At 40.7% G+C, this 23,653-nt stretch overlaps 1 protein-coding gene across 3 annotated transcripts in view; it reads left to right on the forward strand.

Annotated features, from left to right (window-relative positions):
- Nucleotides 1–23,653, forward strand: part of Tbx15 (T-box transcription factor 15) — a 108,092-nt gene that overhangs the window by 30,532 nt on the left and 53,907 nt on the right. Inside the window, exon 1 of one of the 3 annotated variants that reach the window (XM_076574707.1) lies at nt 11,958–12,350. The exons of the other annotated variants lie outside the window; for them this stretch is intronic. The gene's annotated coding sequence lies outside the window, so the exon portion shown is untranslated. Of the gene's footprint in view, nt 1–11,957; nt 12,351–23,653 lie in introns of those variants that run through there. 3 annotated transcript variants of the gene reach the window in all.

The raw sequence follows: 23,653 nt of genomic DNA on the forward strand, positions 1-23,653 counted from the left end.
TTCAGCTTTGTTAGGCAAATTTTTGGTGTGACTTCTCAAATTTTGGGCTATCAACGTATTTAGAGAGTACAAATGCCCTTCAGTTCTCCGATATAGTTATTTTTTCAAAAATGATTATTTTGATGTGATTTTAAATTCACAGAAGTTTGGAAACCATCTCTGAACCCCCACCCCCTGTACTTTGCTTTGTCAGTCCCAGCCTCCTCCATTTGTTGCCCTGTGTAAAGAAGTGTGCACATATTCACACTTAAGCATTTCCCAGATTGTTAGTAAAACGCAGACCTCATGTGCATTGCCGCAGCTTATCTCCCCACGCTCTGTAAATTTACTCTTGGCCCAAACATTCCTTACTAGCACCATTTTTCCTCATCCAAACCCTAATCCAGGGTCACGGTCTTATTTACTTCACTCTCCAACTAAAATGCTGTAAAGGGGGTAGCCTTTCTCATGGTTCTGAAGGCTGGGAAGTCTTGTATCAGGGCAGCAACAGACTCAGGATCTGATGCAGGCCTGTTCTCTAGTTATCATTTGGGTTCTAGCAGGGTCCTATGGTGGAAAGTCCCTTTAATCCCCTTTAATCTGTTACTCTTACTCAGTCTTCTTTATTGACCTTGTTAACTTATGAGGTGCATGGATGAGCTGCTTTGTGGACAGACTGCCCGTTGGCTAGGGCTTGTGTGATAGCAATAACATAAGGATGAAGTGTCCTCTATCAAAAGCTGGTGATGTTGGTTATCTTAGTTTTGGTGATGTTAACTCTGATCACTTGATTAACTGGTATCAGCAGAGTCTCTCCTCTGTGCAAAAGTAATTTGCTGCTCTGGGAAACTGGCAAGTAGATCTGGGGAGAGATTTTAATACCTCTCAAAATCTTGTTCCTAATCACATTTTCACTCACCTCTTTTAGTATCCATTGGTCATTTTTGTCTCCAGTTCAAATTTAAGTTGTGTTACAAGGAATAATTTTTCATTCATTCATTCATTCATTCATTCACTTATTGTGGAATGAATACTACCTATTTCGTTTCATTCTCCTGTCTGTCTGCCTATCTATCTATCTATCTATCTATCTATCTATCTATCTATCTATCTATCTATCTATCTATCTATCTATCTATCTATCATCTATCTCTATCTATCTTCTATCTATCTATCTATCTATCTATCTATCTATCTATCTATCTATCTATCTATCTATCTATCTATCTATCTATCTATCGTTCTTGATTTGGTCTGGGGGAATCCTTCCAAAATTGCTACTGTGTGTTCATTTGTGACACTGTCCATTCTTTGAGCAATGTTATTCCTTCTGCTGCATCAGGCTGTTCCAAGAGCAGTGGGATTTTATTTTGATTTATTATCTGCTTTCTTTGGATTCTAATTGGAGATGTAGTTTGAATTCCACATGGAAAACTGACAGTTTGAATGCCATTTAACATAGTCACTGCACTATGAACACTTGCTATATGAGATTTGGATCCACTGTTTTATATTGCAAGTCTAGATGTGACTTACACAGCTGTCTTAGAGCATCATTTTGATTTAATTGTGGTATTTGGGTATATTTGTTAATAACTGAAGCAAATCTTCCTGTTCACTCAACATACTTCTATTGGTCCATCTGTTTGTTGGTGATCTTTGATTTTTTTTTAATGGAAATCTGTGCACATTTACCTTTCTTGGAACGATAGATTATTTTATAAATGATGTTTTTCTATCTGCACTGTAGATCTCTACATGGCATACTTAGAGAAGTATGGGTTGCCATGAATAAACCCTGGGTCCACTAAATGGCCACAAATTCCCTTAGAGACTAGGGTAGGTTCATATATACAATTAAGTCAGAAAAGACTAAGCTTACATAATTCTCTATTTTTTCCCCCAAAGGCTGTAGAGCAGGGTCTCTTTCTGTTCTCTGACAGCAGAAGATATGTTATGTTTTCCCCTGGTCTAATAGTTTTATATTTTCACACTGTCTATACTATATTGCAATTGCCTTGTGGGTAAAGACCTGAATTATACTTATATGGATATGTTCAGTAGTTATTCATTGATTGCTTCCCTGGAGCAGCTCCAATTGCTTTGGAATGGATGAGATTTGTTGACTCTTGGAAATATAGTCTTTGCTGTGTTAACTTACACTCTTTGGAATTGGTCTGGAATTAAGAGTCAAAAATCATGAAAGCAATTCCAGAGTTCACTTTTCGTCAACCCCATCTCTCTCTGTCTCTCTGTCTCTGTCTCTCTCTCTTTACAATGTTCTATTTAAAAGGTAGAAAATCCCTTTAAAAGGAAGAGGCTTCTTTATAATAAGCAGTTCAAGCCAGGCGGTGGTAGCACATGCCTTTAATCCCAGCACTTGGAAGGCCCATCTTCAGGTTGAGTCCAGCCTGGTTTACTGAATTCTATGACAGCCAGGGCTACAGAGAGAAACCCTATCTCAAACAAAACAAAATAAAACAAAACAACAGCAACAAAAATTCATATTAAATGGAAAAGAAGCTGTGGTTCAGATGATCTCCATTGGTGGGCTACTGGGCAAAATTAGAACAAGGAGATTTCCCTCTCAGAATCCTAAAATGACAATGCACAAGTGATTTCAATGTTGTCTGTGTCTTGTGAAAATGGACTCTGGAAAGATGTCTTACATGCTTTGTTTCTTTCATTGGTTCGTACTCTTGGGCCTGATGAAGTCCAAGGCACAAAATCTTGAGATGCTGGGACCTTCTCTCACTGTGGTGAGGACAGGTTCTAAAACAACTTGAAGATGATGTACTGTACAAAGAGCTATCAACTGATGCAGAACACCCAGCTGAGATTCCCCTGTCACTCAACTATGGAAACCAACAGTTGGATGAGGGCACTCCCACATGGTGAAATGAATATCAGCTTGAGTTATTAATCCCAGAATGTTTTCTGTCTTTGAGATTTGCTGGTAGGCATTCTTGCCTTAAGTGAGAGGGTTAGACTTTTCTTTAAGCACATGAGCTCTCTTGCTATTTTAGGTAATCACTCTCTCCACACACATATGCTTAATCAAGAAGCAGGGCATAGTGAATTCCATTGACCTTGTCCTGCCCTGCATTAGAGTGTCTTGGTAGGCCAAGAGAATGCTCTTAAAGAGTTTGTTCTCATCTGTGATCATACTCCGGAGCTTTTGATTAGACACTGCTGTATGTAATGTACCCCCATGTTACCTCGTTGATAGGCATTCTTCCAAATGAGGATACAATGTGGCTCATGGTGGATGATAGTTCCACCTCTGGGATCTCCCGGGGACAAGCTGGTGCTTTTTAGAACTGCCTTATGCCTTGATCTTAATTTATCTGTTGTATTCAATATCACTGGAAGCCAGGAAAAGGCCAAATACCTGACCTCTGTTTCAGGACTGTGATATTGCACCTATTCCAAGCTTCCTTTGATCCTCACTTTGGCAAGCCAAGTAGGAGAACTCTAGTGTTCCTGGGTCCCCAGAGTTCATCTGACTTTGTTCCTTTGTGATATTTAGTCTTCTCTTTACCATTTGACTTGATGGCAGCTTGGGGCTTTGAAAACCCTCTGCATGGTATCTGATCGGGCTGACGTTTTCCCAGGTGTTCGCATGCATATTAGTGACCTCAGCCACTGCCCGGCTGGTGACAATTTTTGAGAGTTAGGATCTAGACCTTGTCTGCACTTGCAGGTTTTGAGAACTTTAAAGGGTGGACAAAGGCTGTTGTCAACAACTTGGAATGCTCCTGTTACATATACTCCCACTTCTAAAACCGACAACACTTTAGTTCTGCTGGTTTCAGAATCCCTATTTAGAACCAATTTGGATATTTTGAAATAATGTCTACCTTTGTAGGGAACAAAAAAATCATTTGAAAATTGGACTTAAGTTCTTGAGTGGAGGTCAATTGATTCAAAACAATTTTGAAATAAATCCTGTGTATAAAGTGTGAGCTCTAGGTTAGGAAGACACAGTTTTAGATAATTCCCCTATGTGTGACATCACACATATTATAAGCACATGACCTTAATTAAAAAAAAAAGATTTGTTTGTTTTAGGGGCTGGAGAGATGGTTCAACAGTTAAATGCAATGGCTGTTCTTCCAAAGAACCTAGGTTCAATACACAGCACCCACATGGTGGTTCACGACTATCTGTAACTCCAGTCCCAGGACATCTGATGCCCTCTACTGGCCTTCATGGGCACTGCATACAGGTGGTGTACAGAAACACCCATACACATAATTAATAAATTTAAAACTGATCATTTTATGTGTATGTGTGTTTTACCTGCATGTATGAATGCACATTTGCATGCCTAGTGCTTATGGAGCTAATAAGAGGGTGTTGAATCACTTGAAATTGGAGTTACAGATAGTTGTGAGCCACCATGTGGGTGTTGGCAATGGAGCCTCTTAACCATTGAATGATCTCTCCAGCCCCAGCACATGGCCTTTTCTTGACTATTTTCCAGTCTCATTTAAAATCTTGTCGTGTGAACTATGAAATAGTGAGACTTTAATTAAAATTATATTTTATAATTAGAATTTTGAGCTGCCCATCTTTACCGTTCTTTCTAGTAGGAATGAGGTGCCGAGGGTCCCATGTCTCTGAGTGGGGGATTCAGAGAGAAGTGAGAGGAGGGAAGACTTTGTGTGTCGGTCAGGGCTGTGTGGGAGTATAGAGTTTACTCATGCTCTGTTTTGTGTTTCTTTTTTATTGTGTTTGTTTATCTGTGGTCCTGTGGACAGAACAGGGCCTCTCATACACTAGGAAGTGTTCTTACTAGGGAGGCTGCAATCCCAGTCCTTTACGTCCTCATTTTAATATTCTGTTCCACATTTATGTCATATCTCGCCTTTTCTATTTGGCTGGGTGACTGAATAAGGGGATTAAAACAAAGGGGGCATTTAGAATGAGTTAAACTTCAGCAACTCATTTATGAGGAGTAAGGTTAAAATTTGCTAATCTGGAAAAGATATCAATACCCACAACGACTTTAGTGACGGAATCAAATCTTAATGGAAAACCCCTTAGCCACAGCTGCAGGTTTTCCCTAGAAACCAGTGCCTGGTACCATGGAAAAATGCTAGTACTGAGTTATTTATTAAAAAAAAAAATAATGAAATGGCTCCCTTTCTTCCAGCCCATGTTCATGGCTGCTTTTCCTATTTATACATACACTTCAGTAAGAGTCCGGAGCTGAAGGAGGATCTAAATATGGAAACACAAGACGCCTTTGGTTCATGGCAAATTTTTCCTAGTGGTTTTATGCACCTCACTTTCTCAGAGGACAGAATTTCAAGTAAAACCACCACCACAACAAACAACAACATACCACTTGGTTTCTACCTTTTGTGGATCCTAGCACAAGGAAATAATTCTTCGCTTCTTATCTTTTTTTATATAAATATTTTTATTTTATAATTAATTTAATTTTACATATCAGCTACCGATTGCCCTGTCCTCCTTCCTCCCACCCCCCAGCCTTTCCCCCTCCCCCAATCCTCCCCCCCCCATTTCCACCTCCTCCAAGGCAGGGGCTTCTTATCTTTCTGAGCAAAAGAGAGGTACTGTTGAGCTCGTATGTGTTGAAATCCCTATGGCTAAGCCCGCCCTGGGAAGGTCAGCCATCCTGCAGGAGGGTGTGGTGTCTGTGTGCTCAGGAGTATGGGAGGGAAGCTGGCTCAGGAGAAAGAGGGCAGAGACACCTGCTGCTAAGGAATGTGAAAGGCCCTACACAAAGAGTAGGCAGAGACTGTTGCTCTTGGTAAGATAGAAACTTGCACCCCAAAGATTTGAGAATGGAGTCTTCATTTCAGCTTAAGGACATGGTTGGTTTCAAGTACAGAAAAATCAGTATTTTTTTCTTGTAGCCTAATAGTATGCGTGTATCACTTTTCACTGGAGTCCTACATTCCTGTGAGCTGAAAGTCCCTGAGCCACACCCTGATATGTGACACTGGTGGCGACACTGGGCTCTCTCACACTGGCAGCACAGCATAGGAGGGAGAAACAAGAGTTATAGCCTAGTCAAGGCTACGGGAATGGAGCAAGAGTGAGGTCCTTAGAGGGACAAGGGGCACTGACGTATCAAGTCGGCAACCTTGCTCATTGTACAGTGTAGTCTGTCAAGGGTGGGAACACAGCTTGAGCCCAGGGTCATGATAACCTTTGTGTGTTTTCCTACCTGTCCTTAGGAACCGTAGTGTGCCACCACCCAGGCCATGAGGCAAGGCAGAAAATAGCACCTGCGGTCGGAGCAGGTGAACTTTAATGATTGCCACGGAGAGTATGGAGACTGTGCCAGCGGGAGGGGGAGGGCAAAGGCCCAGGATTCCACAGATCTGCCCTGGGCAGGGAGCCAACAGCTGTTATTATTGTTGCCCAAACGCCTCAGTGGCCTTTCTCCAGCTAGGAGAAGTTTGGACACACAAGTCACTGTTATTCCTCAGCAGAGGTTTGTCCCTGATTTCCGTGGAGGGGACCCACATGTAGTTGTTGCTTGCATGGAACTCTACAGAAATGAATGTAGGACCAGCTTAAGTGTTTAGCCAACTGGAGGAGGAATCTCATATTGCTGGGGAGAGAAGTGTCTTTCCTATTATTTTGCTACCCATACAGTTGGGGTTTGATTTCAAATCACTGGGTCCTGAGCCTATTTTTTTTTTTCCCTGCTGAGAAAATTTATTTCAAACTAGGTGTCTTATGCCATTACAGATGTAATCAGCTTGTAATTTCTGGTTATTTGTTTTCTGAAGTATGCTATTGTCATTGCTTGCAACCACTCGGCCCCTGAACTGAGTCATGTTTCTGTCTCTTCCAACAAGTTTAAATTTATGGCAGTATGAAAGTTGCCACATGTAGTGTTGTGGGTGTGGTAACTGGTGCCAGTGCTTTTCAGGGTGCCATCACAATCTGCTGGGATTTTCTAGTCTCACTGTCTCATTGGCAAGGAACCAATATCACACACTGACTGACCCAGCTGCTCCTCTTGTGAGAAATAGGAAACATATTGAGGTATTGTGCTGGGGTACCAGCAAGTTTGGAGAAAATAAAGCTCGTCTCTCTCCCCCACTTCTTTCATTTCTTCCTTCTTGCAGTGCTGTGGTTCAAAGTCAGGGTCTTCCGCATGCTAGGCAAGTGCTGTACTACTGAGCTACACCCCAATACTCATTTAAAACAGCAGCAGCGACAACAAAATGACCTCACAGGCCATAGTTCCCAGGCCTGCACCTTCACATAGGCTTCTCTGGGAAAGCTGCCCCCTGAGCTGCATCTATAGCTCACTCTGTGACAAGGTTCTTATCCATCAGTTTTTGATGCTCTTGGCATGTACATAAATGGTCCAGCTTATCTCTTGTCCTCAATTCACTTTGCTGAAGACCAAAATTTAGACCATATTGTTAGAACTTCTTTGATGCTGCCTGAAGAGTGGGTCATCTTCATACCTGTGAGACTTGGATGTGCCATCTTGAATCCTTCCTCTTAATCTTTACTTTGCTCCTTCCCAGTGGAGAGCTTTCATTGATAAAGTCATCAACAGAATCTCTCTTTCACAAACCAGTATACCTAGACCTTGTATCTTTTGCCCTCCAAGAGCAGCCCAAGGCTGACTCTGTTGGAGCTGTAGTACTTTCTATTCATTCCTTCCAACCCACTCCTCTAAGTGATATGTAAGTAGACTTTTATTAAGTAAAAAACAAAGTGTTTATTATGTACTCATTTTAAGAGCCAGTATTTCAAGCCAGTTGTTAGTAGATACTTTGAGTGCAGGTGTGTCCTGAGCACAGATGAACAGATATTAAAACTTTCTTGGGGGATCTGGACTGGATCATAGGTAGTCTGTGTGTTAAATGAAAGAAATGTAAGACCATTCTTGCCTTAGCAATTTTGAAACTCACAGAGAGGTCTAGAGAATGAATTATGGATCATGAGTTCAGGACATCTGTTTTCTCCCCATCTCCTCCCACTTTTTAGCTCTGGCAGTCTGGATCACCTTGAACTACCCATCCAGCACTGACAGAGGGGCAGAAAGCACAGCAGTTGCTTCTGTTAGCCTCACACTTGAAGGACTAAGGGGCTCATGGCCAGTTGGCTGCCAAGGCCTTTGGCTTTCTTGAATGACTTGTACACACACTGATGTTTCAAGGCTGGGTTCTCCCCAGCTGGAGCCCTGAGAAATGCTTGCGTGGCATCCCCAGAGAAGGAAACTCACTTGAAAGAAACTCCCACAAAGTAAATCATCAGGACCGGATGGTTTTCATCCAAGAGTTTGGGAGGAAATGAAGTGTGAAATAGCATAGATACTGATGAAGACATTAGTTCTCCATTAAAACCACAACTGTGTCAGAGCAGAAGTTTGTTAACGTGATGACCTTATCACCAGAGAAGAAAGATTAGTGGCCTCTCCGAGGTCCCTGAAAAACCTGGACCACTTGGAAAGAGCAGCATACAATATGGACAGTGACACCATGGACTTTATTCTCTGGAATCAGGTAAAGGGGACATTGTGACAACTTAGGTAGGCCTTCAGTAGAACCTTAGGAAGACTGTCATAGTGAACACCCTGGCACAAAATGCTCTTCTTTCCTCCTCTGTTCTTGACAGACATCACTAACCAATCTGGTACTCTCCCCTCTGATCTTAAATTTGGCTACTTGGGTCTCAATTCTGGGCCCCCAACTGCCACCATCAATGATCAGATGACTTGTGTGTTAGAAGACACTTGCCCCCTACTTAGAAGAGGCACCAGGTTGTCCTCGTTGAGTAATGGGGTACTTTCCTTATCAGTGAATGGCTGCTTTGCATGTGGATGAATAGAAAATCAGATTGAAACGAAATGCACTCAGAGTAGAACAGAGCCTTTTTGCACCATGGTTTCTTCAATGGGTCACCACTGGGGAGATGGTTTGGAGGCCAATGAAACTAATGTGAGTAAGTCCATTGCTCCACAGACCTGGCCTCTTGTCTCCAGTCTACCACAAGATGACTTGTGATTGGTTTACACCTTATGAAATCATAGGTGGTGGAATAAGACACTGGGGAGATCATTTTGTCTGGATCTTGGCCTCAGAGGAGCAAATGGTTATCATTTCCATCATAAATACTGGGCAATAGTTAGCTAGCCATAGGAAATGATGCACATCACGTGAGGGAGGTGTAATGAGGAGGGAGAATGAGTGGCGTGAGGATGAGTGAGGAGACAGGATCCAGAGACCTGGCTGCCCACTAAACTACCTTGCTTCTGAGTCTCCATTTCCTCACCTCTAATGGGCATGGCATTTGGATTTAGCAGGGTTTGAAGAACATCAAGAGATTGCTATGCATGCAAAGATTAGCTTCGATGTTGACATATACTTGTGAGTACTTTATAATTTATAAAGTGCTTTCATGTGCATTATTGTACTATTCTGGTGACTTATTACATTGGACAAGTGGTAGGATTCCATGTCCACATCCCACAGCTGGGTCAGCCGAGCACTGGCAAGGGAAGGTGGCTTATTTCAGGTGACATCTTTTTGAAGAGAAAGAAGTGAGGCTTCCATTTTTGCTTCCAGATTCAAAAATCCAAGGTCCCCTTTTACAACAAAATGATGAATAATTCAGGGTTGACTCTATTTATCATTTGCTTTGATGACAGCAAAGAGTCTTCGGTGTCACCGAGTGGTAAAAATAGAACTTGAGCCACCAGGGCAAGGAGGTTCTCGGCAGCAAACAAACTGAGCTCACCACAGTGTTCTTTCCTCTGGCAGACTCAGCCATCACAGCCTTTAGGAAAGCCTTGGCAGAGGCAGCCTCACCACCTGCTGCGCCCAGCTTTCCCCAAGGGAGCTGCAGCTCCTTAATGTCACACACACACACACACACACACACACACACACACACACACACACACACACACACACACACACACACACACACAGAGCTTCAGGGACAACACAGGATAGGGGCTTCTTCTAAGGTCTTGGGGCCATTGACCAAGAACCTGTCCCTGACCAGTGAACTAGACTGCTCACATCACAACAGCAAACTTGATGTGGTTTTTGCAAATGAGAAGCCAAAAGCCTAGTGAGCATGGGGCTCCTGTGCCACTAATGTTTTTCGGAGAGATGGGGAAGGAGAGTAAGAAAGTATGAGTAGTTGCAGAGTCTGGAGGAAAGAGTCCCCACATTCAGGGTACATTTCCCTGACTCCCCTGAAGGACCTGACTTGTATGCAACATGCATGTGTGGTTACCATAAAGATGAAGGGGAAGGAAAGACATAGGTAGAGAAACTACCTGTGTTTCTTTGGGAGATTGAGGCAGGAAGATCAGGAATTCAAGGCCAGCCTGGGCTACATGCGATACTGCCTCAAAAAATGTAGTTGAATATCTGATCTCTATGAAATAACCTTACCTATGACATTTGAAGTTTTAAATAAGTACTCATTGTACATTTATTTATAATCTTATTTTAGTCCTTTATTGCTTTTATAAACATGCTCTATATTGTATGCATTTGTATTTGATAACAGTTGTATAATACTTCATATAATATAGAAAACCCACCTTCATTGTTAAGTCAACTTAGATTATACAGAGAATATAATACATACAATAAAATTTTAACATACACAACTCCTCATATGCCATCAATAAGATCTCATCCTCCAGACTTGTGAATTCTTGGGGAAAATTATTTCCACGTGTTTCTAAAACGACTTAAAATTTTTGAGTGGTTGGTGGTCCATTGGTTCTAAATAGCTGACCTGTCAAAATGCCATCTTTAAACTTCAGTGATGCATAGAGGCTTGGAATTAGCCAGGGTTGAATTTATTACTGAACAAAGGGAGGTGATGACTAACACCCATCTGAACGGTACTAGGGGGGATAATCCTCAAATGGATTAGATGCCAGGATCCTAAAACCACATTCTCTGAGTGTTGGTTCCTTGCCCAGAAATGGGGAAAGGCCAAACACTATTGCCTTTTAAATGACAGGGTATCTCTAAGGGACTCTGGTCAGAGACAGCGGGTGGAGAGATGGGGGTCAATCTTCCTTTCTCTGGTGATCTATCAGCAGTGAGAGCCTAGAGTCATTCTGTATGCAGAAATCCCCCAAACTGACAGCCCACCCAGTTAGTGGTATGAGGAATCAGACTGCTTCTTTGGGTAGACACTACATTAAAGTATAAGTGTTTAAGACTCTACATTAATGTATAAGTGTGTAAGAGTCTACATTAAAGTGTAAATGTGTAAGACTAAGTATAAATGTATAAGACTCCATGTTAAAATATAAGTGTGTAAGACTAAGTTTGTAAGACTACATTAAAGTGTTAGTGTGTAAGACACTACATTAAAGTATAAGTGTGTAAGACTACATTAAAGTGCAAGTGTGTAAGACACTACATTAAAGTATAAATGTGTAAGACTATGTGTAAATGTGTAAGACATTACAATAGAGTATAAATGTGTAAGACTAAGTGTAAGTGTGTAAGACTCTACATTAAAGTATAAGTGTGTAAGATTCTACATTAAAGTGTAAATGTGTAAGACTTTCTCTTATCACTAAAGGAATTATCTTGTAATTATTATGGGACTCTACTAGGATACTTTTAGAAAGACTTAGAAGCTGCTAAAAGGATAAACTGAGTTATTACCACTGTCCCATGAAGTCAAACCACAGCTGGTGTCCTTACGCACTGGAAAGATCTGGATGCTGAGGACATTTATCTTTGTGTTAGTTGTCCATGAGCACAGCACCAAACTCGTTTTCTGAATGATTTTCTCACTATTCTCTCTTTCTTTTGACATCTATCACAAACTTTAAGAAGTACGGATTTTCAAAATAGTGTTATATAATAACATCCCCAGAAAGTAACTCTGAGACAAGACTCCAACGGGGGTTCCCTTCCTGAGGAGAAAACAGATCATCAGCAGAAAGTCGCTTTGACCCCACTCCCTTGGAGGAGGGGCATTTGAATCACAAGCCCAGGTGCTCAGGAAATCTCTTGTCACTCTGAGATGGGTTGGAACATGGTGCTGTGTCTGAAGCTTCTAAATACAGTTCAGGCTGGGTCATCATGACAGTTGCTAAATTGGCACCATTACGGGAATTGAAGTGGGGACTCTGACAGTGCTTAAATGCCATGGCCTCTGAGCTCCAAGTCTTCCTAGGCCAGGAGGCGAGAGGCAGTGTGGAGCCTTGTGGGGAGAAGGGAAGAAGTGACTTTGGCATGGAAATCCTGCAGCAGCCACTCCTTCAGAGAGCAACAGACACCCGCAAACACACCAGCTATTTTAGAAGCTGTCAGCTTCTGAATTGCTGACATACTTGGAGGACGCTGTCTCTTCAAAGGTCATTCTGACCCTTCAAGGTAGGTAGGTCTGGGGAAAGACTGAGAGTGCCAGAGCCACGTTGTTGGGTGAGGAGCAGGTGGAATCAAGTGACCTTGTACAGATCACTCAAGGAGTCAGGGATAGGGTTAGGGACAACACGTTGACTCCGAGATTCCCAAAATCAGTCTTCTACACAGAGGACAGATCAGCAATTCCTAACTCACTCCACCTGCCGCTTCTTGGCCATCACCTAATGTCCACCATTGGGTTAGGGACCTTTGATGGTGCATTCCCTTTTGGGAAGGGGGAAAAGAAAGGTAGGGAAGACTCAAGGGGCTGAGCTTGCCCCAGAGGCTCAGGGACATGAGGTGTGAGGGTAGAATTCAAGGTTTGCAATTGTCTTAAGCCCAGTCAGGAAATTATAAAGACACAGACAAACGATACATAAATCTAGAATATTGCTCTTGCCTCCAGAGTTTGCCCCGTGTCCACAAAGGGAACTTTTTTTCTGCTATCAAAACATTTGATCTTAGCTCTCTCTCCCTCTCCCCTGTCTTCCCCTCTCTCTCCTTTTATCCCCATTCCATCTTCCTCCCTTACTCCTGTTTTCCTTCTTTCTTTCCTCCCTCACTTCCTACATCTTTTTTCTTTCTTTCTTTCTTTCTGTCTCTGTCTTACTATGTAGTCCATCTCAGGTTTGTCTAGAACTTGCCCCAACCTCCCCAGTGTTGGGATCACAGGTACACACTACTACTACATCTGGCTGGCTTCCTGGTGTTTGCACATGGGATGGTAGATGAATTAGCATTTTTATTAAGAACCTTGTAGGGTCTTTTCTCTTTAGTACTTCTGAGTTGGGGGCACTAGGCAGGCTACTTTGTCCATCTTTCAAAGATATAGAATGTCCATTCTTGGCCTCCCCTGTTTCCCAACAGGAATCTCACTTATACACTGATCTTCCTTCCCCACTACAGTGTGTATTTTCCTCATCTTGAATCACCGGTGAATATTTTCAATGTGGTTGTCGAACTGGAGTCAGGTCTCTCTTCAGTTTCCTACATCTTTTCTATTTCTCCCCATGTTTCTTAGGATGAGGCCTTATCTGCCTTTTCAGCAATGATTACTTTCTCTGCTGCTCAAGGCTAGAGATTGGCTTTCCTGGTCCCTTTGTTATGAACAGCCAGTGGGAGTCTGTTCTCAGCAGTCTTCTTCTCTCTTCTTTCAGACCCAGCTGTGGCTGGGGGAGTAGCATTTAAATTGATCCTACAGAAGTGATCCTCTTTAGTCAACAGTTACATTGTGTCTTCACTTTTGCTCCTGTCTCTTTACCGTGTATCCTAACATCATCCAGTTTTGATAGAATATTTTGAAAATGTTCTTGAAATATTTTCTTCACCAGTGATCCTTTTCTGTTCTGTGTTTCTCTTTGTTGGCATATACTTCTTTTCAGTTGTAAGCACACAGACTTTCTCTCCTACAGAGATGGACAGGGAAATGACGGAAAGAACTCACAGACTCTTTCAAATGATGTAAAGAATTAGATGTGGTCCTCCTCTGTGCCAGAGGCTGTACTGAGAGTCACCAGCATCTCTAGATTATCTTCATTTACATAAATGTTGCTCAGAAAGGGCATGCCTCTTGCATAGTCATATATTAGAATCTGTGTGACTCTTGTCATGGCTGGTGCTCCTTCCTTTACCTCACAGCACTTCTAAAAACCCATCTTGCTGCAGGCAGCAGGCATAGCGCTGCATGGCAGACCCGGGGTGGGGGGTGGCTCAGCTGCCTTCTGTGTAAGAGCTGTTCCTTCCACGAAGGAAGGGGCCATCTCTGTCTTTGCATTTCACCATCAGCCCCACTATGTCTAATATTCGTAGGACTTGATTCTCCTGTCCTGATTCTCCATCCATTTTATCTGTATGACTGAAGGTATCTTTTCTTGGCAGGTTCTTGTGGAAGAGAGTTAGTATCTGAGTACTTTCTAGTTGCTTGGCAATGGTTGCTCCTTCACAGAAGCAGCTGGACTCACTGCCTTCATTTGAAGCCCCTGAAATGTTTCAAGTCAGTTCTCAACAATCTCTTTAACACAGCACACAGGCAAAGTTCAGGTTGTGAAGTCAGGAGGCGGGCAAGCTTAGGATTTAATGGAGAGATTTTGCTTCGATTATGGTATGCAATGAAGACAGCTAAGTATTAGGGATACATTTGTCTTCTGAAAGAAGATGAGAAGAATAACATTAAGACTTTTAATTTGGTACCAAACCACTTTCTACCCTCTCTTCTATCTATATGTCTTATATTGCTCTGTTAAAATATAGCATTTCATCCATCCATTCATTCAGTAACAAGAGAATACAGCAGGTGCCAGACGATGTTCCAGGGACTAATACAGTTGTGATCTGGATGACACAGGCTGTTCTTCTTCATACATTTCTGGTGGGTTTTACTGCTGCACCTTTGTCTTTAAATCCCCTGCTCTGGAAGATCTTCATTCTCTTTTGCCACTGGGTCTTTGCTCAGAAAAAATGTCTTGGGCGAAGAGGTTCCTCTTACCTCTAAATTCCCATTTCATTTTGGTGCTTTTTTTTTTTCAGTTGAAAACACGTGAAAAGTAGTATTGTATCCAGACCGTTAAAAAATATTGATAGTATAATTATGAAAATGCTCATATACACACATATTGCTAGTAGTTGATAAAAGTTTTACAAAGTGGTTACTAATGATATAAGATTCTATAGATGATGAAAATAATTGAGATAAAGTCCTTCCTTAAGAGAGACATTTGGAAGGAGGAGAGATGAACTCTAGAATGTTGTCCTTTGGGTCCCAATCCCTAACCTAATTGCCATGTTGGGTTTGGGGTATTCTATTTTTTTACACTTGTCCATGGATCTACCCTCCATTTCTGAATGATCTTAAAAATCCAACTCACTGACTTCTGCACGTCACCAGTGCAGACCACATAATCATTAATTATTTGCTAGACAAATACATGATTGAATAAACAGATAGATCAGAGTACTGTAGAGGTAATTGCGTTTATGTGATGAGGTTATTGGGTTTTAAATGTGTAGTTGGAGTTCTCCTGAGTGTCATTTGAAGGGCTCTGTGTATTCCTGCATATACTCAAATGTCTACACTATTCACGTGTTGGAAATCAGCACCGCTAAGGACACTGTCCCCAGAAGTCACGGTTAAGCTACACTTACTGCTTAGAAATCAGATGTTTAGTTCTTCCTTTGGCACATTAGTATGTTTGTATGTTAATTTGTGCCTAGTGGGAACATTCCAAGATGTTTTTAAGGCAAGTGCTTCTGGGGCCTTTTGAGGAAAGTCCGTTTTTCAGAATACAGGAAGTAAAGCATCATGGTGGCTGATGGAAGTGATGCAATAGCGGTGTCTGGCACTGGGGGTGTTGGTGAGTTGATAGAAGTCACGGTTGCAAAGAGCAAAGATGAGCTGGCTTGGGTATGAGCTGATATGTCACTTTAGCCAGGACAAATGCCAAGAGCCCCAGGAAGGGACCCTGGCGTTGAGATCAGCTAGCCTAAATTTACTGGTAAGTTTTGAAGACTACCCAGTTGGTCAGAATCAACTTGTGAAGGACTTTTGATGCGAGGTATTTAACTGGGATGTTGTCACATAACTTGTGGCCCATTTTTGTGTGCATTATATTTCATGGATATTACCTGAACTAAAAATCAGTCTCCCAAGACTTAATTTTGTAAGGAGAGTAAAACAAATCTAAAATTAAGGCTATTTTAGAAAATCTGAGATCCAGTCGGGTGTGGTTGACTACTTCTTTAATCCCGGTACTCAAGAGGCAGAGGCAGGCCTCTGTGAGTTCGGTGAACTTGGTGAGTTTGAGGCTAGCCTTGTCTACAGAGCTGAGTAGCCAAGCTGCACAGAGAAACCCTGTCTCTAAAAATAAACAAAAAATAAATCAAAGACCCATGTGTGTCTCTTATCTTGTCTTTGTTTTCCCAGCATTGGTGAACTCTTGCATGCTCTTTTGACACTTGTCTATCTATGAAGTTCTTTCACAGTTGTTATCACCAGCTAACTTCTCTTCAAGCACAGTTATCCATTTAGGACTGTGGGAAACTTCTAGGTCCTGAAATGTGACCTGAATTAAATCTAAATAAACCATGATTTGCATAAATAGGAACTCTTCCCACTTTCTTGCCACGTCTTTCAATGTTGTCATTGACTTTTCTTTCAAAATCCAAACAGCTTCCAACCACCATAACTTCTGTTACTTTGCTTATCAGCAAAAGGATGACCTGATATTGACAATGACCTTCACTGTCTGTCTTATTTGGATCTTTTAGACACACTGGAGATAGGAAGTGGAATACAAGAGGCCATTTACACTTGTGCTTCCAGATAAAGTAATGTTTAAATGAATGAAGAGAAGTTAAATATTGCTGATTATGACTATCTTAGTGGTGGAGGGGGAAAATTCCCATGTGACTTTGTTTGGTTTCTTCCTCTACCAGAAGAATTGGCAACATTTTTGTTGCCAGAGAACTGTCTTGTGACTGAACAGCTTAGAAGTTTCCAGATCTTCACATGGGTAACAGTGTAGGCTGGAAAGAACATCAACCCAAATGTCAGACTGACTCATGTCACATTCTAACACAAGTCATGATATATAAGAAGAGCCTTTATTTACAAGCAAGCCTTAATCTCTGCTTGTAAAATATCTTAGCCAAAAAAACCCCACCAAATAACAACAACAACAACAAAAACCCACAAAACCCTACTTCATAGAGTTCTTGTGAAAATTAACGAAACAACATAGGTTTGCATCTAGCATGGTGTCAGATGGATGCACTTACCTCTCCACTTTGAAGCACCCATAGGGTTGAAAGGTTGAAGCTCCCATGGCATTGAGTCTTTGCCTACTCAACAAGAAATAGATCAAAAAATAGTGACTGCTGTGAAGCTCCTTCACAAGCCTTGCACCCTAGAGGTAACTGTGCCTTAACGTGGTTCTATGTGTCACGGGGAGAGCTGCTGCTTATTAGGTGGAGAATGCTTTGGGCAGCTAAAGAGATAAGAGCTCTTAGTCTCCTTAATTGGCTTATTGGCACAGGAATTGCAGGCTTCAAGTTACCTTCCCCTTTCTCCCAAATAGAACTTGGAGGGCATGGAGAGCTTGGGGACTCCATTCCATTACCGAAGCCATCTAACAGGCTCATTTGAGTGTTTGCTATCATCATGATTTTAGTTTAATCCAACCTGGGTTACAGGTCAGTCTCTTGAAGCTCAAGATGGAGTATCAAATTTGGGCTCAGTCCGTACTCAGGTCGGTGCCAAATACTGTGCTTTTTCCATATTTAGAATTACTCTATGAAAAATTTCATCACCAGATTTCTCTCTAAGCTACCTTGAAATTTGGCAACCCAGGACCAACCTCCACTCCAGAGGGACTCTGGGATAGTTTCCTTGTGCCTGATACAGAGAGCACTATCTAGATTATATGATTCTGATATCTGTTTTGGTAGGAATGAGACTCTTGAGATTGCCAAGGGTCTTGATTTTAGAAGGTTTTTGAACTTAGGAAAAAGAACAAGGAGTGACTGCCTTGCCAGTACCAGGTAGGAAATACATTCAGTGTAGTCATGCATTAGTACTTGGTAAGAAAAAACCTGGTAAGTGCTTAAGTGCTTATTAATATCTGGGTTGCACCCTTCTCTTGTAGTCGGTTCAAACTTGTTTCCTTTAGGGGAAATATGACAACTCATACATAGTCCCATGGAAGTGGTGTTTTGCATCTAATCTCAGAAAATTCTACTTCTGTGGCTGTCTTCTATCACCAGTCTTCCATATAGAAACTAGACTATTACACACCCTTCATTTACACAGGACTCAGGACAAAGAATTCAACTTGGCTTATAATCTGGAAGTGAAAGAGAACCATCATGCTCATGTAAAATCAAGTTTTGGTTTGTAGAGAACAAAGGCTGAGGTCTGCGCTCTGATACCCATGGTCATTACAAGTTCTAAGCTTCACATGGCCACATATTTTGCTTATCTCATCCTAAGATTTTAGGAGTGTGGCCAGCACATAGTAAATGTTCGGTAAACAGCTGTTTAGCTTAGTTGAACCTGACTTTCCACCTTCACCTCTCATGTTCTTCACCCTCTACCCTTACACACACTAAAGTCTGGCCATTATATGTGTTCTGAAAACACCCAATTCCTTATTCTTGCTATTTTCACTACCTAAGAATTTGTTTGATGCTGTTGAACCTACATTTCAAGTTTGTCCTACTCAAATATCATTTCCCAATGTCTTTTGATATTCATTGGCTTTGTCTTTGCTTCAAAGCTCCGAAAACTTTCTCTCTAAGTTTGTTGGAACATCTAGCACAGTCAGTCTTTAACACTTTGTATGTCCTCCCTACCAGATTCTGGTGGCTTAAGATCAGAAATGTGGTTTGTCTGTCTTTGTCCATTAACACAATCTTATCTATATGAAACAGAGTGTTTGGAAAAATAAAATGAAATTAAATAAAGTCTCATATACCTGAAATCCTTGGTAAGAGAACTGACAATTGGATTTAGAATTAATAGTATATAATATGAAGATGGTAGCTCTTATTTTTGGTATCAATTTATGTATTTTATATATAAGGACGGGACAGTTCTCATGATCCCATGGTCACCTCAGTGTCCCAAATCAAAGACTGAATTGCTATCAACAGAAACAATAGATTGCTTTATCATCAGGACATAAATATAATTTTAAATGCAGCACTATATTTTAAAACCTTAGCTTCTAATCATAAAGCTAAGGTAACTGAGGCCCAGTGAACCAAGAGGACTTCTGAAGGTCCCACAGGAGGGGGATAGGGGAGCGCAGGAGTAAATATGCTTTGTTCGCTGTACAATGAAAGAATCAAGAAAATTAAAGTTGGGTGTGGTAGTTCATGTCTGTAATTCCAGTACTTGGGAGGGTAAGGCAGGAGGATTGCTGTGAGTTCAAGGCCAAATGAAACTATTAATTGGGTCCCAGGCTGTTATGGGCTACAAAATGAGGTCTTGTCTTAAAAAATTTGTGTATGTGTATATACATACATATATATACACACATACATACACACATATGTGTGTATATATATATATATATATATATATGCAGTTTTTGTAAACTTAGAGTGAAAGAAAATAAATTCACTGTAAAATATTTCAGTAATGCCTACATTTAATATTATGAACCATTAAAAGCTAAGTGTATGCAACTTTGTGTCTATGGTAACCAAATCAACTTATTGTGGCATTTTTCTGTTCTTAGTCCTGGTGCTATCTTAATCCATCCATTAGACATTAGTGTAAGAAGGGACTTCATGGCCCCTCTAATGAGTGTGCTTGTGCTGTGCTATGGAGACCAAGGAAACTGAGCACCTTGAGTGGTTATGTGTCTTAGCCAAGATTAACTTGTTGAAGCCATTTCAGTTGTGCATACTTAAGATAGTTAAGAAACATTACACAGATGTCAGCTGCTTTGGTCAGGGACAAACAGTATGATCTTGGGAGGGCAGGTCACTGAATCAGGAGGTGTTCTGCTTTGTTGACTTTCAATTTCTCTTGGTTTTAATTTGCTAATCTTCAAAATGAAGAGACTATATATGTGTTCTACCTCTCTTTCTGTCTCTGTCTCTGTCTGTCTATCTGTTTCTCTCTCTCTCTCTCTCTCTCTCTCTCTCACACACACACACACACACACACACACACAAACACACACACACACACATACTAGAAAGAAGCATAAACTACATGCTTATTGCTATGATTCTGAAACTAAACTCAGTGTCCTGTGGGAACTTAGTGTCATGGTATTCATGTTAATAAAGCAAAATTGGTTAGATGTAAAAAATGAGTGACACTCTAAGCTGTGGCTAGGATCCATTTTTGAAGCAGCCATTTTGGACAGGAACAGTTACTTACACATGTATGTTGGTTTTGCCCTGTGAGCCATATGATGTAGCTGACACAATGTGGATTTCCAGAGTTTTCTTCTTTACCTTCTCTGAGTATAAATTTATCATTTGTGCTCCTGATTTACTGAAATACCATTTGTTGAAATATTTTTTAGGAAGAAATTATCTGGATCATTTAGATTAGTTTCTAATGTTTAGTTATTTATTTATTGAAGAATGAAAGCTAAAAGTTGCCAAAACAAAATAACCAGAGGTGTTTTTAATCTTGAAGGGATTAATCATTAAATTTTTTTCCTTTATTTTCATTTTATGTGTTTGAGTGTTCTGCCTTCATGTATGTCTATGTACCACATGCATGCCCTGTGCCTGAGGAAGCCAGAAGAGATCCCCTGGGGCTGGAGTTACAGAGGGTTGTCAGGATTTTGAATGGATGATCTGATTTGATTGATATAATTGACTACATGCTTCTTAAATGCATCACTTAGGTAACATGATTATATATTCTGGTTAGTAGAGAAAAATATTGATTCAAATAGTTTAAATGTTCTTTAGAATATATTTATTTATCGAGTAGAGGGAGGGCAAGTCTGCCATGGTGCACATGTAGAGGTCAGAGGACAACTTTGTGAAGTTGGTTTTTTCCTTTCACCTTTACATGGCTTCCAGGCATTGAACTCAGGTTGCCAGGCATGGAAGCACACGCACCTACTGCTGAGCCATCTTGCAGGGTCCCTAAATGTTTTATGTGCTTCTGGTTTATAAATGTATTTATACAAAGGGTTAAACTTTTCTTTTCTTCAGACTGTTGGTCTTGATCTTGACTCTAAGATTACTATTTTAAGATACTTATATGGTAGCTGATCTCACAGTTGGCTTTTACTCCTCTCTATCTTTTTTAAACTGTTGAACATACTGGGTCAATTTTATTTTCAAATTATGATAGCTACAAAACAACTGAGAACTGAACATTAAAGGATGCATTCAAATAATTTCACTCATAGGCTGGAGGCTACAGTCTATAATAAAAGCTCATTGGCTCTTTTTTTTGTGTGTGTGAACATGGGACTCTGGAAGTTTAGAATATTTCTAGTAACACAAATAGCTGTTTCTGAAAATTCCCTTCATAGATCAACACTGCTTATGCTACCATAAACTTGACCATTTATTTAGTAGCAACAGGTTCTCCAAAGTTCTCTCCCAACTCTCTCAAACCTCTGTCTTTTAGATTTCCATAAGACATGTGAGACTCTAGGTAATGGAATGGAAAACTGTTGTATTTACCTGTGTTGGTCTCTGAACAGTTCTGAGTCTTCCAATGTCTAACTGCTTTGTAGTACACTGGAGAAAAATTTTCTTTCTCTTTGGTACTTTTCAAAATCTATCACAATGTTAGGCACACAGTAATCACTCTATGAACCCACAGTTAATCAACATTAACTAAAAAACTCTCATGGTCTGTATTCTGTTTCTAATTATCTATGTAGTATATAATCTGGGGCCATATGCTCATAGGTGCTAATTGATTAGCCTGGTTGAAACCGTAGCTACCCACTGAATCCATGGTCAACCTTTTAATTTCTGCAATGCAAACCTGGGCCTTCATTCTTTGTCTTCAACTAACCTGGTTTGTTCAAGTCACTTTTATACTTGCTTCTAATTGAACCTTCCTGGGCATTCAAGAGGATTCTTACATTCTCCAAGTCATCAGAGATAGAAGAATTTCTAAAAGTTTTCAGTTTTGCCCTCTCTAGGGCATGATGGGAAAGTAGATCCTTTGTGGTCAAGTGACTTGGCTAAGCCTATGTGTTAATCCACTTAGTATCACATTTTGAGTCCTTGTCTTGTTCCTGACAGTGTGTTAATGGGTGAGTTTCTTATTTCCTAGTTCCCAGCCATGGTCCTCATTTCAGTTCATTAACTTGGACTATTGTTATAACTTAATGTGGTGGTGTCTCTCCCCCAGCCCAAATCCCCTTATTGAACATGCAGCCATGAAATCTGCTGAACCCACTTTTAGTGTCTACTCCCCACTTCATTTTATAATTATATCATTTAGTGGTGAAGACATTTTAACATTTTGAGCATAAGTTAAATAAGTTAAAGCTATTTGAAAAATCTTGTTTTGAGAAGTTTTTGAACATGTTACACTATTCATAATAAATAAGGAGCTTTTGGTAACAGGGAGACAAGTGGGCTTTGGAAACCCATCTCTACAATGGCTCTGTTTATGAATGACATCTAAATCAAGCTAGGATGGACATTTGTCATTCAGCAGCTGCTCTCTTATCTTAGACCTGTGCTGGAAGAAGATTAAAAAAAAAACAGCTCTGGTTAGCTCAAGGCATAAAACTGTACTCACACATGTAGAGTCTGTCTATAAAACTTTTCATACAGGTCCTTCGCTTGCTTAGTTAGAGTTACCCCAAGATATTTTATATCATTTGTGGCTATTGTAAAGGGTGATATACCTCTGATTTCTTTCTCAGCCTGTTTGTCATTTGTATATAGGAGGGCTACTAATTTTTTTTTGCGTTAATCTTGTATCCTGCTACATTGCTGAAGGTGTTTATAAGCTTTATGAGTTCCTTGGTCAAATTTTTGGGGTCACTTATGTATACTATCATGTCATCTGCAAATAGTGAAAGCTCAGCCTTGGTGTAGGGAGGAGGGGACTGGACCTGCCTCAACTGAATCTACCAGGCTGGGCTGACTCCCCAGAGGAGACCTTGCCATGGAGGAGGTGGGAATGAGGGGCGGTTTGGGGGAGGAAGGTTGTGAGGGAGGAGGGAGGATAGGGGAATCTGTGGCTCATATGTAAAATTAACTTAACTATAAAATAAAAATATTTAAAAAAAACTTTCAATGATTTTTAATGAGGGTAGTTACTGGACTAAAGATTATGGATAAACTAACATTTTTTTTTTTGTCAGAAACAACTTTTATGTAAGAAGTAGGTTGATGCTGCAGCACTTGATTCTGTTCAGAAGTGATGGATGAGGACTTGGGGAGATTGGGTAGAAATGACACTTTGATTCCTGTGGACACTTTCTTCCCTATGGATGATGACAAAGCTGTGGCTGTTGCCAGAGATGATGCCTGGATTTGGAAGAGGAAAAATCTGGGGCTGGAGAGACTAGGATGTGTTATTCACTGGTCTAGGAATCAGTTATAGGTAAATATGGATGGCAACAAGATAGTCTGGCTTGCTGTCTCATCCTTTTCCCATTTGACTAGTACCAAAATCTGACCCATGACAATGCTGAACAGCCATTTGTCAATAGATGTAAGCAGACATCTTCAAAAGGAGGCAAAAATGGCCAAAGAGTATGTGAAAAAAGACTCAACATTACTAATAATCAGAGATCAAAACTATAGTGACATATTACCTATTC

Source organism: Peromyscus maniculatus, chromosome 6 (assembly GCF_049852395.1).
Source record: "Peromyscus maniculatus bairdii isolate BWxNUB_F1_BW_parent chromosome 6, HU_Pman_BW_mat_3.1, whole genome shotgun sequence".
Classification (NCBI taxonomy): Eukaryota; Metazoa; Chordata; class Mammalia; order Rodentia; family Cricetidae; genus Peromyscus; species Peromyscus maniculatus.